Source organism: Tachyglossus aculeatus, chromosome 3 (genome assembly GCF_015852505.1).
Source record: "Tachyglossus aculeatus isolate mTacAcu1 chromosome 3, mTacAcu1.pri, whole genome shotgun sequence".
In the NCBI taxonomy this organism is placed as follows: domain Eukaryota; kingdom Metazoa; phylum Chordata; class Mammalia; order Monotremata; family Tachyglossidae; genus Tachyglossus; species Tachyglossus aculeatus.
Genome location: NC_052068.1, coordinates 48,544,698 through 48,558,316, shown reverse-complemented (window position 1 = coordinate 48,558,316; position 13,619 = coordinate 48,544,698).

The window sequence follows — 13,619 nt, the reverse complement described above, 5'->3', positions numbered from 1 at the left end:
AGAGATTTACAATGGTTCTATAATAAGCATAGATACATGCTGCCTTGTCAAACATGTTGCATTGATTTGGACACTGCAACGTTAAATTGAAATTTTAGCAGCCAGACCTGTCCTGTCTAATTTAAAAACCCATGAATGAATGAAGCCTACTCAAGACTAGTACATTAACTTTCAGAAGGCAAACAGGGCAGATCAATACATTGTGGAATATAATGAGGGGTACAGGTAACAACAGAAATGCAGCTCTCAACTAGAGAGAATAAATGTAAATTGTCAGTGCCTTTTCAAGATTATGATCAAAAGAACGCTAATCCTCTTCTTCAATTTGCAGCATACCTTTATTACACTTGCTTCATTGTAGGTAATCATGGCATATGGAAAAATAGGACTGTGGGAACTCTGGGAAGAAATCATTGCTGTCCTCGTCTTCCAGACATGGTATAATAATAATGATTGTATTTGTTAAGTGCTTACTATGTGCCAAGCACTGTTCTAAGCTCTGAGGTAGATACAAGGCAATCAGGTTGTCCCATGTGGGGCTCACAATCGTAATTGGGGATTAAGACTGCGAGCCCCATGTGGGACAACCTGATTACCTTGTATCCTCCCAGTGCTTAGAACAGTGCTTAGCACATAGGAAGTGCTTAACAAATGCCATTATTATTATTATTATTATTCATTCCCATTTTCCAGATGAGGTAACTGAGGCACAGAGATGTTAAGTGACTGGCCCAAAGTCACACAACTGACAAGTGGTGGAGCCGGGATTAGAACCCACAACCTCTGACCCCCAAGCCCGGGCTCTTTCCACTAAGCCACGCTGGTTTGACCATAAACCATCCATGACAGAAAGGGGGGGAGACTAATCAATCAATCAATGGCATGTATTGAGCACTTTCTCTAAGCAGAACACTGTACTTAAAAGTCACTGGGAGAGTACAATATAAGAGAATTTATAGACTGTTCCCTGCCCACAATGAACTTACTGTCTAGAGGGGGAGATGGACATTAATATAAATAAAGAATTTACTGACATCTACATAAATGCTGTAGGGCTGAGTGAGAGGCAAGTACGAAATACCCAAAGACTATAGATCTAAATGCATCCAATCATCTAAGGACAAGACCCAGGAGAGGGAGGCAGAGACAGAGGCACTTGACTCAGACACAGAAACACAAACATCCCCCCCCCCCCCAAAAACACACACACACACACACACACACACACACACACACACACACGACTGAGATTCACACTTCAGGGAGGTGCAACAAGGAGATGGGCCAGTGTGCTCCTTTGGTTGGCAGTTGTACGTACTCCCAATGTGGGAGTGGAGGTCCATGTTGAGGAAGATTCCTCTGGCTTTGGGCTGTCTCTTCTTTCACTCATTCAATCATATTTATTGAGCACTTACTGTGTGCAGAGCACTGTACTAAGCGCTTGGAAGGTACAATTCAGCAATAGAGACAATCCCTGCCCAACAATGAGCTCACAGTCTACCACTCCCCTCAAACACTGATATGCACACAATCTCTCATCTGCTTAGCTGTCCACACACAGAGGCTATGCATGCAATCTTTTCCAGTTAGCCCCATGGGTCCCACATACTCACAAATCCACACATTCACTCAAACCTGGCTGAGTTTACTGACATGTACATAAATGCTGTAGGGCTGAGGGTGAGTACCAAATACTGCAGGTTCTGAGAGAGGTGTCTCAAAGGACTACTCTATGGAATCCCTTGGTTCATGCCCTTTGTGGGAATGCCTGCTTTCCCTCCTCTAGAGACTTTTTGGTCCCTCATTCATTCATTCATTCAATCGTATTTATTGGGCACTTACTGTGTGCAGAGCACTGTACTAAGCGCTTGTGAAGTACAAGTTGGAGACATATAGAGACGGTTCCTACCCAACAGCGGGCTCACAGTCTAGAAGGGGGAGACAGACAACAAAAAACATATTAACAAAATAAAATAAATAGAATAGTAAATATGTACAAGTAAAATAGAGTAATAAATATGTACAAACATATATACAGGTGCTGTGGGGAGGGGAAGGAGGTAAGGTGGGGAGAAGGGGGAGAGGAAGGAGGGGGCTCAATCTGGGAGCCATCATTGCCATCACTGTTCCTGAGGTCGGCTGGTAGAACATGGTTTCAAAAACAGCACTATGGACAACACCACTATCCTTCATGTCTCACCAACCCGTAACCTTGACATTATCTTCCACCCATCTCTCTCATTCAACCCACATATTCAATCTGTCTTCAAATCCTGTCAGTTCTAACTTCACAAAATTGTGAAAATCTGCTTTTTCCTCTCCATTTTAATGCTAATACACTGATCCATAAAGTATACACTTGTATCCTGCCTTACCTACTGCATCAACCTTCTTGCTGAGCTCCGTATCTCTTGTCTCTCCCCTTTCCAATCCATACTTCACTCTGCTTAAATATAAATTTCTTCCCAAGGGATTTAAAGCACTTAATTAGCTTGCCTGCCCCCAACCCCCACCTTATCCCTCTGATTCCTATTCTAACAACAGAATACTCTCTGTATTAATCGTGTTTATCTCACTGCTGACACCCTTACCCACATCCTCTCTATGGCCTGGAAGTTCCTTCCATTTCAAATATGCCAGACTACCCCTTTCCCCACCTTCAAAGTATTGTTAAAATCACATTTACTCCGAGGTCTTTCCCAACCAAGCCCTCTTTCTCCAACTTCCTCTCCCCTCTGCATCAACTATGAAGTTGGATTTGTACCCTTTAAGCACTTGATTATCACCCCACCACCAGCCCCACAGCACTTACATACAGTTCTCTAAATTATTTATGTTTTTATTTTAAAGCCTGTTTTCCCCTCTAGACTATAAACCCCGGTGGGCAGGGAATGTGTCCACCAACTCTGTTGTATATAATCTCCCGATCACTTAGTATTTTGCACACAGTAAACACACTGTAAAAGCATTGATTGATTGATCAATCAGTTTACCTCTGCCAAACCAGTTCTTGCTAATGTTAGGTTTGGGCCAAGGTGCGCCTGTTGTAAGCCAAAAACAAAAAAAAAAAAATCCACATTCTCTTTGTAAATAGGGCTTGTGATTCTACCTTAATGGGTAATTGTGTAAATTACCAGTTCTATTTGGCCATGGAAGAACAACACTTGATCTAAATGTGTTTTCATCAACATTTTCTCCTAGCCCGTGACTGTTGGGGACTAACAGAAGGGACTAGCCAGAGTGGTCTGACTAGTGTTCAGAAGGTGGCAGACACTGTTCATTCATTCATTCAATCATATTAAGTGCTTACTGTGTGCAGAGCACTGTTCTAAGCACTTAGGAAAGAGCAATGCATCAATAAACAGTGACAATCCCTGCACAAAATGAGCTCACAGTCTAGAAGAGGGGAGGCAGCCATCAATACAAATAAATTGTTACAGATATGTATGTGAGTGTTGTGGAGCTGGGGGTGGTGGGAGAAGAGCAAAGGGAGCAACTCAGGGTGAAGCAGAAAGGAGTGGAAGATGAGGAATAGTGGGGATTAGTCTGTGAAGGCCTCTGGAGGTGATTTGTCTTCAGTAATGCTTTGAATGGGGGAGAGTAATTGTCTGTCGGATTTGAGCAGGAAGGGCATTCCAGGCCAGAGGCAGGATGGGGGCCAGGGGTTGGCGGTGAGACAGGTGAGAGTGAGGCACAGTGAGAAGGTTAGCACCAGAGGAGTGAAGTAAGCCAGCTGGATTGTAGACAGACAGAAGTGAGGTAGGATGGGGCAAAGTGATGGACTGCTAAGAAAAGACTGGTGATAGCCTAATCTAAGAGAAGTGAGGAGGAGGATTTGATGGGAAATGCCTTTCCATCAGATTTGAGAGTTCATCGAATTTGATGGTCAATAATTCTATCTCTGAAACTATAATAATAACAATGATGGCATTTATTAAGTGCTTACTATGTGTAAAGCACTGTTCTAAGCGCTGGGGAGGTTACAAGGTGATTAGGTTGTCCCACGTGGTCACATTCTTAATTCCTATTTTACAGATGAGGTAACTGAGGCACAGATAAGTTAAGTGACTTGCCCAAAGTCAGACAGCTGACAGGTGGTGGAGTCGGAATTTGAACCCATGACCTCTGACTCCCGTGCTCATCGTGGCTCAGTGGAAAGAGCCCGGACTTTGGAGTCTGAGGCCATGGGTTTAAATCCCGGCTCTGCCAATGGTCAGCTGTGTGACTTTGGCCAAGTCACTTAACTTCTCTGGGCCTCAGTTACCTCATCTGTAAAATGGGGATTAAAATTGTGAGCCCCCTGTGGGACAACCTGATCACCTTGTAACCTCCCCCGTGCTTAGAACAGTGCTTTGCACATAGTAAGCACTTAACAAATACCACCACCATCATCATCATCATCAACACTGAGCCACACTGCTTCTCTATATTATACTATACTTCAGTTGTCCTCAGAACAGCCCCAGGAAGAATTGAGAAGAAGAAGAAGGGAGAATGGCATTATGCCCATTTTATAAGAAGGAATTGAGACAGTACAGTGCTCTGCACACAGTAAGCGCTCAATAAATACGATTGATTGATTAAGTGACTTTCTCCAGATCACCCAGTAGGTTACTCCAAAGCTAGGACCAGAATCCTCCAAGTCTACAGTCTTTCCACTAGATCATCCTGCCTTAGTATCTAGGGTTCAGGCCTTTGCAGGAAAAGTCAGTCTCAATGGCTCATCCCTTAGACTGCAAGCCCCATATGGGGCAGGTACTATGTCTAGCTGGATTATCCAAAATCTACCCCAGAATTTAGTACAGTGCTTAGCATGTAACATGTTGAAAAGAGGTAAAAGCACATGGGAGTGGGGAAAATTCACAGGGCTGAGATGGCTCTCAGTTTATCTCATTAAGACAATGCAATTTGGCATCTCTCAAAACCCTAGTGTAAATGTGAGCTATTACAGACTGGATAATAGAAGTGCAGAAACACGAGACAGGTTTTTTCATGACACATGAAAAGAGTGACCACGAGGAAGGGTCAGGTTTTGCATTTCAGTAATGGAGCAAGAAGCTGAAGCATTAATGGCATTTTCTAAGCTTCAGAAAATAAAAGTGAACATTTTAGCCGGTGTCAAGAGGGTTGGGAACAAATATCAAGGATGCCTTGTTTTTCCTTATCTACTACCAATTTTCAGATGAGAGGGTCTGATTTACTGAGAAGCAGCGTGGCTCAGTGGAAAGAGCACGGGCTTTGGAGTCAGAGGTCATGGGTTCGAATCCCGACTCCACCACATGTCTGGTGTGTGACCTTGGGCAAGTCACTTAACTTCTCTGAGCCTCAGTTACCTCACCTGTAAAATGGGGATTAAGACTGTGAACCCCACATGGGACAACCTGATCACTTTGTATCCCCCCAAGCGTTTAGAAAAGTGCTTTGCACATAGTAAGCGCTTAACAAATGCCAACATTATTATTATTATTATTATTATTACTGGGATTTCAATCCAGTTACAATGGTGTGATCAGCCAGTTGAAACCAGATGCAGACAAGAGTTCAAACCCTCACCTTTGGGCCATCCACTGCTACAGGGGACTGATGTGAAATGAAACAGTGGACACTGTCATTACATTTTTAAGCTTCTTTTATCACTCTACCTACCCACTTTTAGATTTCAGCTGACGGCAGATGTTGGTGAAATGTTTTAGAATGCTTGCTAGAAAAAATGCATCCTTTAAGATTGTATTGAGTCTTATGTGAGCATTCATAGTTAGCTGCTGTGACTTGTTTCCCAAGTAAGTGGTTTGCCCACTTTGAGAAACTGATTAATAATAATTGGAATCAATTATTTCATTGATTCTACTTCAGTGAGAGTAACATAATCCACCCTTTGGGATGGATGAGTCACTGTGAGGAGGGGAAATGATGAGAGGCTTATTTCAATCTCTGTGGCTAGTGAAGCATAATATTTGAATCATTTCAACACCATTCAACTTAATATTTCAATCATTCAATCTATCTTTATATCTTTTTGGCCTAATGGCTAGAGGACAAACATGGGAATAGGAAGGACACGGATTTGCCACTTCTCTGCTGTGTAACTGTGGGCAAGTCGCTTACCTTCTTTGTGCCTCAGTTAACCTCATCTGTAAAATAGGGATTCAGATTGTGAGCCCCATGTGGGACAGGGACTATATCCAGTCAGATTATCTAAGGGGTCAGAAGAGACATTTAATGTCCATTTTATAGATGAGTAATTGAGGCACAGAGAATAACAATAATAATGATGGCATTTATTAAGTGCTTACTATGTGCCAAGCACTGTTCTAAGACTGGAGGAGATACAAGGTAATCAGGCTGTCCCACACTGGGCTCACAGTCTTAATCCCCATTTTACAGATGAGGCAAGTGAGGCCCAGAGAAGTGAAGTGACTTGCCCAAAGTCACACAGCTGACAAGTGGCGGAGCTGAGATTAGAACCCAGATCCTCTGACTCCCATGCTGCGTACGGTATTCCATGTTGCTTCCCGTTTCTGTACTTCTCCAAAGGTCATCGGGATGACCTACCTCTCCAGGAAAGATGAACAGTGAAAATATCTCCACATTTCTGATTAACTTAATACTCTGGAATGCTGTCCCAAATGCATCTCCCAGAACCTCCTGGGTAACCTTGCTCATCATCCACCTGGTCTCAACTGGGAAGCAGCATGACCTAGTGGAAACAGCATAGGCCTGAGAGTATGGTTCTGGGTTCTAATCCTGGCTCCACAATGTGTCTACTGTGTAACCTTGGGCAAGGCACTTAAGTTGTATCTGCCTGTTACCTCATCTGTAAAATGGGGATATAGCTGGGAGTCCCATTTGGCACATGGATTTTGTCCAACTTGATTATATTTTATCTATCCCAGCAGACAGTGTCTGGCATTTAGTAAGTGCTTAAAAAATATCATTAAAAAAAACAAAAACTGGGAGTCTTGGCTTTGAACAATGCACTGAAGGAGGTTTCAATAAAGTAGAAGTAATAGTACTTTTTTAAGTGCTTATTGTTTGCAGAGCACACTGTACAGGATGATAGAAGAGAATACCCAAGTTAGAATTAAATATTCAATCAGTCATATTTATTGAGTGCTTACTGTGTGCAGAGTACTAAACTAAGTGCTTGGAAAGTACAGTTCAGCAATAAAGAGAGACAATCTCGCAGTTCCTATCCTTCAGGGGATTCATCATCATCATCAATCATATTTATTGAGCGCTTACTATGTGCAGAGCACTGTATTAAGCACTTGGGAAGTACAAATTGGCAACATATAGAGACAGTCCCTACCCAACAGTGGGCTCACAGTCTAAAAGGGGGAGACAGAGAACAAAACCAAACATACTAACAAAATAAACTAAATAGAATAGATATGTACAAGTAAAATAAATAAATAAGTAAATAGAGTAATAAATATGTACAAACATATATACATATATAGAGGTGCTGTGGGGAAGGGAAGGAGGTAAGAGGGGGATGGAGAGGGGGACGAGGGGGAGAGGAAGGAGGGGGCTCAGTCTGGGAAGGCCTCCTGGAGCAGGTGAGCTCTCAGTAGGGCCTTGAAGGAAGGAAGAGAGCTAGCTTGGCGGATGTGGGGAGGGAGGGCATTCCAGGCCAGGGAGATAACGTGGGCTGGGGTTCGACAGTGGGACAGACGAGAACGAGGCACAGTGAGGAGATAGTGGCAGAGGAGCGGAGGGTGCGGGCTGGGCTATAGAAGGAGAGAAGGGAGGTGAGGTAGGAGGGGGCGAGGTGATGGAGAGCCTTGAAGCCGAGGGTGAGGAGTTTCTGCCTGATGCGCAGATTGATTGGTAGCCACTGGAGATTTTTGACCTGAGTCCCAAGTCAGCCTCTTCCTGGTGACTTTCTAAATGATGTTAAGCTTTCTGGGTTTATATATTCCCATCTACAAAGCCAGAGAGAAATATGGGCCAGAAGCTATATGAGAATGTGCCCTTTATACATTTGAATATCCATAGAAAGAAGGGAAGAAGATAGAAGAGTCAAAAGGAGGAGAGGGAGGGAGGGAGGGATGAAAGAGAATTATGGAGGGGGATAAGAAAGGGAACAAGATGGTAGAACACACATAACCAAGACTAATGGAAAATGCAGCTTCTTGTACTGGGTGGACATTCATAGTCTCTGAAATTACAGCCGAGGAACTGATCCCAGCATGAACTATTATATACTTTCCTTTTCAGCCAGCGTGGGATTTAGGGACATTGTTATTAGCAAAATCACCCCTTACATATAGATTCATAGGCTATAGAGATTAAGATCATGGAGGCCAGTTTACTCAGTAGGTGAACATGAATTTTCATTGCTCTTACCAGCAGTCTTTCCTTTGTAGATCAGAGAGCACAGTCTCTTTCTTGATTGGAAAGCTTAAGTCTCATCTCAATCCTAGATAAAAGTTTTAATCATATCATGGTGATCTGATAGAATTGTATTTTTGACCCATTTTACTTAAGAAGAGATTAACATTAAAAACTAGTTTCCAATTCATGTGCCAGTTTTCAGCAAGTAGTACATGAAAGTCAAATCACTGAAACATTTGCCCATTTGTCCCTTGAAAGACAAAGACCAGTACTACCACTCCCAGGGAGGTGTAGTGTAGAGAAGACAGGCAACAATTAGCTCCAAGTCAGGGTCCTTTAATCCCACTCCTTCCCAAGAGGTGGACCACTTGCATGTATAATAGATGCAATACATCTATTGTTTCACATAACTCCACCACTAGCTGACACAGTCAATTCCCCTTGGCCTTCCCGTAGATGATCCCAGTAGTGCAAACCATCGTTTGTGCTCATGCTGTCAGTTGGATTCTGTGTCTTCTCATTGATGTTTGAGCAGGAAGTTGGCACCTCTCGATTTCCAGTGGTTCCTGTGGTAAGCAAGAGTGACTGCACCTTGTCATGCAGAAGCCATTTCCTAAGAGACTTTTATTTGACCCCATTAGCAACAAGATCAAAGGAGGAATTGGAGGAGAAACTGTATTATCTTTCTGAAAAGTTTTGAGGCCATGAATTGATGAATTGTTTTGCAGAGGGGCTTGAGGAGGCGCTACATTTCTCTGTTGGGCAGGAAAAAGTACTGCTGGATGGGGCTACACCTTTGGGGGTTAGCATGAGGGGAAGGGTCGCTGTCCCCTGTGGCTTACCTGTTAATGAGGAAGTCAGCAGGCAATCCTGAGCAGCCCCCACTACCACCTCTTGCCCCCGCCTCCCCGAAACAACTGATAAAAGGGGGAAAGAAGTGGTCCCCCGCGCCAGGGCAAGACTACCTGAGCCATGTGCTGAAACATCTACTGTGGCCATGGCGAAACCAACTAAGACTTGAACCAGGATGGTAAGCTGCAGGTGGCCGGATTTCTTGAAACTCCTCCAACATACGGACTTAGGGAAGCTAGCAGGGTAGGTAGCTATTCTGTGACCTGTGCCTTTGTGTGCATGTATGTGTGTACACAAGTTTTAGTTTACCCCCTTTCTAGCTAGACTGAGTGCAATAAAGTTTTCCGCTGTATACAGTAGTGGTTTAGTTTCACTTTGAAGTCATTATTGAGCCCCTGATATTGGGGGAGACAAATTCCCATGCAAAAGGACTCATAGGTCAAATGCCTGATGTAATGGGGGAGACAAATTCCCTGGCAAAAGAGCTCATAGAGTGAGCATCTGATATTAAGGAGGGGCAATTTCTGGTGATGGGATCATGACAATACCCATTCATCACTCTTGGACCCTCCTCCTTCTCCATCTTGTGTCCTGATCTGCCATCTTGGAGCCAGGTGGTCCAGAGATAGGGAAGCATCCTCCAAAAACCTAGGTTCTGGGGAAACATGGGGAGTTAGGTTTGATCCTAAGGTACAGTGGGGAGAGGGATGGAGGTGTCTTGTGGCAGCAGCAGCCCAAGAAGACAGTGTGGGCACTTAGTCCCCACATTGTCATATTTTGCAGATTCTCGTTGGTGGATGAGTGGGAGGCCGTCATCCCTTGGTCTCCAATGGTTCCCATTCATCACTCTTGGTTCCTCTCTCTCTCATTGATCTTCACCTCATGGCCAGATCTGCCATGTTGGGAGCTGGTAGCACAGAGGTGGGGGAAGGTCTCTACAATACCAAGGTGTTGAGGAAACATGGGGTGCAATATGCTATAGGGTGGGAGGTTGAGGTGTCGTACAGTGGCAGCTATTCCAGGAGATGCCATGGATTCTGCCCTGAGGCGGAGGCTCAGGGATGTACCATGACACATTTTTGTTTTGGGGGTGTGTGTGGAAAGAGAGCTAATCATCAATCGTATTTATCATCTATTGTATTTATTGAGCGCTTACAGTGTGCAGAGCGCTGTACTAATCTAACTGAAGGTGGAAGGTGCACTGTATATGGGCACAAAGGTACTGTCATGCTGCATAGGTGTTTTGTAGCAACAGTGATGCAGGCCCTTGGGGTAGGCCACAGATGAGAAAGGATGAGGGGTGGGGAGGGTGGGATGACATTGGCTTTACAGTGGAAGTAGCTCAGAACCCCCTCTCCATGCTTCAGAGTTCACCTTGGACTGAGGGGATGAAGAAGCAGCTCTGTGCTCCTCTTCACCATGACCCATGGGGTTGAATCAGGGGAGTAGAGAGGGAATGAGGAAGAAAACAGTGATAGCCAGGGGACACCCTGCAGTAGCAGAGCATCTTTGCACAGGGATCTGGGGAACCTTGGGTAGGGAGGGGTATTGTATATGATAACAGGCGCTGTGAGTGAGGGGGAGCAGGGACCAGTGTCAGATCCGTGGTGGAAGTGACTTTGATCCACCTCTGTGTTGTAGAGACCACTCCTGAGAAAGGCAAGGGGAACAACCAGATCCAGAATTTTGGTTTTGAACCATTGTATTATAAAATGAAGTTTCTGCTTTGCTGATTTTTTTTTAATAGTCTCACGAGGGCATTCTTTTTAGGTTCAAGCATCATCAATCTAGATGCTGAACATTTGATTAAGCAACTAGCTCATAAGATTTATTAGCTATCTGTAGATGTAGTAGAACTTCAATTTCAGTTTCTTCTGCTGACTTTGAGTACTGTATGTCCCCCTGGAACTTTATCTCTTAAAGGTATACTATGCTGTTGCGTATTCATGATTCTGGTCTGCCTGGTCTCTGAACACACGTTCACTGCTTATAGTCTCCCCTGTCCTTCCTACCACCAAGAATGATGTGAAAAGCGAGTAGCTTTATTCACTTTAAAGAACAGTGTTGCCTGCTGTGTGATGTAGAAGCATTGGCCATAGGCCTCTACTTCAGACTGTTCCAAAAGAACTACTTCCCAACTAACTTGACTTAAATGTAGCCCTGATCCACTGCATATTTTAAGATATATTTATTCCTGTTCTTACAGCCTATTACCCTCTTCACCCCATTCAATCAATCAGTCAATCAATCCTATTTATTGAACTCTTACTGAGTGCAGAGCACTGTTTCTAAGCACTTGGGAGAGTACAAAATGACAGACTTGGTAAACAAACTCCCTGCCTACAAAGCACTTAAGTCTAGAGGGAGAAACAGATATTAATATTAATTTTAATATTACTAAATAATGGATATGTTACATAAGCACTGTGGGGCACAGGAAAGGGTGAAATAAATACAAATCCAAGTGCAGTGGTGATGCAGAAGGGAGTGGGATTTAGTGGATTGATCCTTGTCAGACTCTACACGGATGCCATTAGCAAGTTAAGAAACCATAAGGAAAGATGAAAAACGTCACAGTGAACCTACTTGAAGTTAAAGTCAGAATCTGATCCATGAGCTGAAAGGTAGGGACAAGAAATGAATTTTTTCAGAACTGTGCAGTGTTGATGGAAATATTTGAAATCTTTGTCTGTAGCATGTAATTAAGATGGTAAGTGACTGTGGCGTTTGATTCAAATCAATTACAATTACTTGGTCTACTTGCTCAGATTATACCTGTTCCTCCTAAACCTCTTGTCTTAAGGATATTTTAAATAGTCAAGTTTAATGGGTTCCTGCTATATCTTTATTTCTAATATTGAAATCTAATTTATAATAAGAAACGTGAAACCATGCACAGTGCCATGAAAGATATGGCAAAGGATAGACATAAACATTGCATTGTTGCTATACTGATTTATGTTTGAAATGTATTTTACTCATTAGAACCATATTGGTTGGAATACTTGAGATCTAGGCAAAAAGATGATAAAGTCAATTGTAAGTCCCTTGTGTGTAAGGATTGAGCCTTCTTCCATATATTCTCCCAAGTGCTTAGTTCAATGCTCTGCACCTAGGGACTCAATAAATACTGCTGATTAACATAAACACAAATGGATAGACTTAGAAAATAAATACAAGAAAAATAGCTTTCCTATTTTAGTCTTTGCTTTCTTTTGAATGCTCCTGTACAAAATTTCCAGTTTATTAGCCTTTTCTTCAACACATTCCCAATGACCTGTTCCTCAATAGAGCCCTCCAAATTCTTGACCCCTTCAATTTTCAAAAGTCATTATGCCTCATTTCATCTCCACACCTACCCTTTCTTGACTTGATGCATAAATCCACACCCACAATTCTGCCCTCTCCACTGAACTCGATTTCTTCATTCCCCTGTCCCTCTTTCAATCTCATTCCACCAATCAGCAGCCCTGGATCACCTCTACAGTTCACTTCCTCTACTCCTTTGCTTGAGTTGCATAGCACTCCTGATGGCAGTTGAGGCACCAGGCCTATCTTGTTCTCAAATTCTTCACCTGCTTTAACTCTTCCCTCTCCTCTACCAGCAAAAATACGTCTCTTTGCTTTTTGACTCCCATGCCCATTGCTCTCATCACCTGCTTCAGACTTTTAACGCGCTCTTCAAATCCCTTGTCACTCTGCTTCTCCAATCTCCTCGCCCCAATGACCTTTACCCCTTCTATATTGAGATTTGAAAATCTCCTCTAGTTGGCTACTGTATCAGCCTTCTCTCTGAACCTCCCTATCTCCTGTCTCCAGTCCACAAATAATTCTGCTTCCTGAATCATTTTTCCCATCAGCACAATCAGTCCACGTTACCTAACTCCTCCTTCCGCACAGTAAATTTAAGTCTCTGTCTTGGACTCTCTCCTGTGCTGCTGCTGCCCAGCACAGGGGAGTCTTGACTTGTTACAGATTGCCTTCCACTTGGTAATAATAATGATGGTATTTGTTAAGCACTTGCTATGTGCCAAGCACTGTTCTAAGCGCTGGGGGGGATACAAGGTAATCAAGGTTGTTCCACATGGGGCTCACAGTCTTAATCCCCATTTTACAGATGAGGTAGCTGAGGCCTAGAGACGTTAAGTGACTTGCCCATAGTCACTCAGCTGACAAGTGGCAGAGCCGGGATTAGAACCCATGACCTCTGACTCCCAAGCCTGTGCTCTTTCCACTAAGCCACACTGTTTCTCTGGTAATAATAATAATAATGATGGCATTTATTAAGCACTGACTATGTGCAAAGCACTGTTCTAATCACTGGGGAGGTTACAAGGTGATCAGGTTGCCCCACGGGGGGCTCACAGTCTTCATCCCCATTTTACAGGTGAGGTAACTGAAGTACAGAGAAGTTAAGTGAGTTGCCCAAA